The sequence below is a fragment of the Canis lupus genome, chromosome 8 (genome assembly GCF_011100685.1).
Source record: "Canis lupus familiaris isolate Mischka breed German Shepherd chromosome 8, alternate assembly UU_Cfam_GSD_1.0, whole genome shotgun sequence".
In the NCBI taxonomy this organism is placed as follows: Eukaryota; Metazoa; Chordata; class Mammalia; order Carnivora; family Canidae; genus Canis; species Canis lupus.
Genome location: NC_049229.1, coordinates 34,454,832 through 34,461,299, shown reverse-complemented (window position 1 = coordinate 34,461,299; position 6,468 = coordinate 34,454,832).

Here is a 6,468-nt window from a genome sequence, read left to right as displayed (position 1 = left end):
GCCACCCAAGTGTCCATTATAGGTGAATGGATAAAGAAAATGTAGTATATATACACAATAAAAAAGAATGAGGGAACCCTGGGTGGCGCAGCGGTTTAGCACCTGCCTTTGGCCCAGGGCACCATCCTGGAGACCCGGGAGCGAATCCCATGTCGGGCTCCCGGTGCATGGAGCCTGCTTCTCCCTCTGCCTGTGTCTCTGCCTCTCTCTCTCTCTCTCTGTGTGACTATCATAAATAAAGATTAAAAAAAAAATTTAAAAAAAAAGAATGAAAACTTACCATTTGTAACAACGTGGATGGACCTAGAAGGTATAATGCTAAGAGAAATAAGTCAGACAAAGACAACGACTATATGACCCCACTTAGTGGGACTTAAAGAACCAAAACAAATGAGAAAACAAAGGAAAAAAGAAACAAATAAGCCAGACTCTTAAATATAGGAAACAAACTGGTGGTTGCCAGAGAGGAGGAGAATGGAGGGAGGGGTGAAATAGCAGGGATTAAAAGTATGCTAATCTCAATAAGCACTGAGAAATGCATAGAATTGTTGAATTCTTATATTGTATACCTAGAACTAATATAACATCATATATCAATTACATTACAATTAAAAAATAGAAATAATGTGTCAGTTTTTTTACAGCTAAATATGCCAGGCACTGTGCTAAGCAATTTGCATGAATTATCTCACTTAATTTCATCAACACTCTTTAATATAAGACTGTTGTTTTCCTTATTTTACCTATATAGTAACTAAGACTTAATGAGTTATATGACAGATCTACAGCTCAACCCCAGTTAATCCAGAGAACTAGACTCATGAATAATTCACATCCTGCCTTTCCAATAAGAATTTCTACTTTCTAAGAAATTAAAGAATGACCCACACTGAAATTAACTCCTTATCCCATCACACAATCACAATTTACTCAACAAGTCATAAAGTGGGAAAAACTTGTACAATCCTTTACTTGCGTTAGTTAATGGGGTCTCTAACTTTGTGTTTTAGAGGAAATGATGAGAAAAACTGAAATCCTTTGTTCCAAGTGACTTCCAGGATTTAAAAATACAATCTCATGTGTAGGTGTTTTCTTAGAATGATCTTCACAACCTCACCACTGCCTTTTAGTGAAGAGAGCCACCTCTCACGGCTGACCCCATGCTCAGAACAGGCAACCAAAGCCAGAGTCTACAGGGCAGGTAGTTTACAGACAATGGCTGGCTGGCTTTCAACACTAGATAGTTTCTGCTCAAAGCATGACTTTCTAGGTACTATAGAAAAATCTTACTTCTCTGCAGTGAAAGTCACAGACCTTTAATTTCTGAAAACATAACCTTTAACGTTTGCTTAAAATTTTTTCTTCTTCTCCTGATGATACAGCATAAATATAAGGACATAGATGATCAGATCAAGTAGCAGCCCTTAATCTGTAAATAATCTCCCTGACTTTTTGGCAATCAGGAAAACAGTGGGAAACAGCCGGTTCAAGATGAAAGTGACAACCTATTAACATTCAGAGAGAAATTATTTCTCTCATCACCTTTACTGGAAGATGCTGTTGCTGTGGCAACTCATCCCTGCATTCATCCCATATCCAATTGCTGAGATGACAAGGAAGCTGGTCAGGCTGAGAGAAGATCATTCACACTATCCCTTTCAAGTGACAGCCAATAAGATCTGTGAGGGAGATTCTTATACAAACCCAGCACTTTTCACTGTGGTGAAATGCTGCTTGACGTAGCTTCCCTAACATGGGTCTTGGGCTAAAACTTGAGTTCTTTAATTTAACTGAACTGGTTAACATTTAATTTATGAACTATGATATGCCTCAGGGACATTTTAAACATTCTCTCTTCCAGGCATTGCTACACAACGTATGTGTGTGGGGGTATGATATGTCCCTGCGGGGTACACAATGCACGGGGCACAGATATTCTGCAACTGGGCTCATGGAAGGAATAGGGCCACAGCTGTCCCCTCACTCACACCATGGCAGTCAGACTTCAGGGTGAGGCTGAAATGTGGATCATCGTGGGGCTGTTTTCTTAAACTTTGCCCCTCTGTCAGAAACACAGTTGGATTCTCTACAAGCCCTAAACTTGCACTAAAATCCCCACTTTGTGGTGGCTAGCTTGCTGTAGAGCCACCCATAAACTACACTTCTCTATTTGTCCGAATACACAAATGCTTCTCAGGTGTAAACAAAGTAGTGCAGCCAAATCATTTAATTCTATTTCCTGAAGGAAACCCAAAGGATAAGCTTATCTTGGGTGACCACCCCAGATGATTTCTGGAGCACCTCAATAGCATGATGTTTTTAAACCTGTTGCAAAAACAGAGAACCTACATTCATCATCCTGCTTAAATAATAAATGCATAGCTTTTAAAAGTTTCATGTGAGCTGGAAACCAAATGTTCTTCAGGGAACATTCTCATTCATCAACAAGCAATTTCCATTCATGACTCATGCTGTGGTAGGCTTAAGAAGAAGAATGAAAAGGAAGTCCATTTTCAAAATTATCCGGTCAAGTGCCCACTGATAGGTCTTTGTCTTCTATTTCCAGGGGGCCAGGTCTATTCTCTCCCTACTCAAATATACATGATAGATCTATGTAACTTCTCTGGGATTTCACAATTAATATTCCTTGTTAGCTCTGTGCCCAAAATAAAAACATGCTTTTTCTTGCTTTTGCACAATTGCAAGGGAAACTCTTGGCTACTTTGAAAAGTTGATGGACAGAAGAGAGAGCAAGTAGCAACAGAAATAAATGCTTTGGGGTTAATAGCTATCAGCTAGGGAGCCTCTTACATGTGATTTATGGCTTGTGATTTGATATGCACAGATTGGAAAAAACTTTTTGATTCCAGATTGAGAAAGCTTTCACTTTTTAAAGACATGCTGCACTATTGGCCCTTGGCCATTTCAGGAGTCTCTGGAAACCACTATCTTACATAGTTCTTTTGCTTAAAATCCTAAAATCTTGTCTCTTTTCCTGCCTTGCCACATATTATGCTTACTTTCCTCTACTGGGCTCACAATGCAGAGTTTAGGATTCCTTTTGTAACTGATGAGACTGAGGACCAAAATATATATGGTCTGATTTTTTAAACCAATATGGGCCAGCCGTGGGCAGTTTTAAGAAGAATAATGATTTTTTACAAGATTAAATAAAATTATAACATTCAAAAAAGAAAACTGTCTCATGTCGTAGTATATGGCAAGTTTCCAACCCACCACATGTAAGGCTTTGAATAATTTCTACAGCCTTGCAACGCCTCATTTCATATCCTAGAGAGCAGAACAAGTATCTGTTCATGGTCCCATGAAGGCTTTCCAGCCTGGGGCTGCTGAGCTCCTCTCCCTGCTAATGACAGACACTCTAACAAATCCACACAAGAGCAGAATGCGCAGTACCAAAGCAATTGATCATGGAGGGCATGGGACAGAGCCTAGTGATGTCTACTTTGGTTTTTTGGGTTTTTTTAGTTTTGAAATTTAAGACAAAAATTATATTGTAGGAAATTAGAAAATACAAATAAACTAAAAGGAAATTTAAAACACTTATAATCCCATCCCACAGAGATAACACTTATTATATATCCTTCCAGGATTTTTTTATTTTTCTTTTTTCTAAGAAAAACAGATTATGCTACAATTATTGTTTTTATAAATCTAATATATGGTAAACACCTTTACATGGCAATAATATTCATCTTTGCTGTTATTTCCATAGTTGTATGATCTTATATGATTAAACCACAATTTAATTAATCAAATTCTCTGTTGTTGAACTTTGAGTTGCTTTATAAATATTCTACTAATCATCCTTGAATATAAATCTCCACATGCCTGTTCTTTGGGTAAGATAAATTCCTAAAAGTAGAATTGCCAAATCCAAGGGTAAGTATGTTTTTAAGGCTTTTGATATATATTTTCAAAATGCTTTCTAGAAAACTTCAGTCAGTTTACCCTCTAGCAACAGTGATTCAGAGTATTCTTTTTTAAAATCAAAATATTGTATATCCCAGAGTCAGATATAAATGCTTTTTTGGTAGGCTACATCATTGTTTTGCTCGGCTGACAGTAACCACAGTTATAGAGAGCAAAATGTACTCTTGTGATTACTAAATTGCTGCAACATTCTACTATTTTTCAAAGGGGGTTAGAAGTGAGATCCCAACCCGCCTTACAGTCACAGAAAGGAACCCCAAGCAAGATTGTCTTGTCTGTGATCATTCATCTCAGGACTGTGGACTTCTGTGGGTCAAGGTGAGTTACAGTCAGAGAAAGGTACAGTTCTGATTTCAGAGGCCCTGTGAGCCAAATTTGTGCCAGGGGCCACCCAGATTCATGGGAAAATGACAGAGGTTAGCAGATTCCTTCAGAGGCTATTCCAGACTATTGAGAGAAAATGCCTTCCTTAAGTCCCTGAGAAGTCCCCTGAACCAGTGGCAATTAACTCAGGCTGGTGCCCCCAGAGCCCTGTAAGGCTAAAGCAGCTCACCCCCGTTTTCCTGTCAAAGCCTCTGTCAGCAGGATGGAGCAGATTCCCCTGCTAGTGCATAAATTAAAGATATAACAGATGAGAAGAGTCCATGTGCTAGGGGTACCTTATTCAATAAATTAAACTTCAAACTGTATTTTCAGGTGAAAAAGTTATCTAGGGACGCCTGGGTGGCTCAGTGGTTGAGCGCCTGCCTTCGACCCAGGTCGTGATCCAGGGATCGGGATCAAGTCCTACATTGGGCTCCTTGCAGGAAGCCTGCTTCTCCTTCGATCTGTATCTTTGCCTCTCTCTCTCTCTCTCTCTCTCTCTCCCTCTCTCTCTCTCTCTCTCCCCGTCTCTCATGAATAAATAAATAAGTCTTTTCAAAAAAAAGAAAAGGTTATCTAGTATTTCTAGCATGGATTACAAATTATACACTTTATTCTCATTCCTTCCTTCATTTATCAAATAATCATCACATGAGACAGGGATACTAAGCATATGACACCTGGAGCCAGACTACCTGGGTTCTAATCCCACCTGCAGCTCTTATGGTGTGACCTGACACAAGCCACTTTTCCTTCTGTGCCTCTGTTTTCTCATGTAAAAATGCAGATGGTACATTAGAACATTTCTGTGAAGACCGAAATTACATTTTTATTGAATTTGCTTAGAACTTAGATAAAATAATGTCTGGAACTTAAGGGCTCGATTAATGCCAGCTATCACTGCCCCTACATACTAAGGGGGCTGGCTGGAAACTGGAGACATGAAGACAAAATTCCTTGGATTCCAAAGGCTTCCTTTTCAATAGAGAAGGTGAATATGTAAACAAATTATTAGGGCTGCATGCTAAGTGTGACACTGTAGACATGAAGAAGCCTGGGGATGCAGGAGAAAGTATAGTCTCTCCTCTGGGAGTCCAGTCTTTACGGTCGATTGGAATTTGCCAGGCAGAAAAGGAGAGGAAGGGCATTTGGGGCTGCTCAGTAGTACGTGTGAGTTCATGGAGAGAAGCGATACGGGGGTGACTACAGCTGAGTCAGGCAGGCTCTAACTCCAGTTGGTGCAGGGAGAAGGGGAGAAGAGCAGGGAGACAGCAACAAAGATCTATTTGTGAAGTCCCTCATGTTTCATGCTCCCAAGTTCTAAGTATCCTGTAAAGTCCCCCTTTCTCTCAACCTGGAGTCTTCGGAGGATACACCATGGAGAACTTCCAGCCTTAGAAGCATAGTTAGCTCGGGAACCATAGTTTGCTCAGTTGAGGATCTGACTCTTGGTTTCAGCTCAGGTCATGATCTCAGGGTCCTGAGATGGAACCTGTGAGGGCTCCCCACTCAGCAGGGAGTCTGCTTCCCCTTTCCTGCTGCCCCCCTCTTTTGTGCATGCACGTGCACACATTCTCTCTCTCAAAAATAAATAAAATCTTTTTTTAAGATTTTATTTATTTATTCATGAGAGACACAGAGAGAGAGAGAGGCAGAGACACAAACAGAGGGAGAAGCAGGCTCCATGCAGCAAGCCAGACGTGGGACTCAATCCCGGGATTCCAGGATCACACCCCAGGCTGAAGGCAGCACTAAAGCACTGAGCCACCTGGGCTGCCCATAAATAAAATCTTAAAAAAAAAAAAAAGAAGAAGAAGCAGCATAAATTACTCATCGACAGGTGTGACCATGTACATCGTTATTTTCCTATTACAATAAACTCAGATATTGTGGAGTGGACTATAATATTTGCCTCACTTTTCAAGGATTTCAGTGAAATGTAGAATTTACAGTGGAATGCTTAGAGCTGGCTACACCTCCAGCCCCCAAAGCAGGCAGTTTTTCTCCTCTGCCAGTCAGGTCCACAGCAGAAAAACAGGAAAGACGGCTTGCCTGAGAAAAGCAGAAGAAACTTCCGTGACATGTCTTGTTCAAAACGAGCTTTGCAAGAGTATTAGGAAATATAGAAGAATTTGGAGGTGGAGGACATCA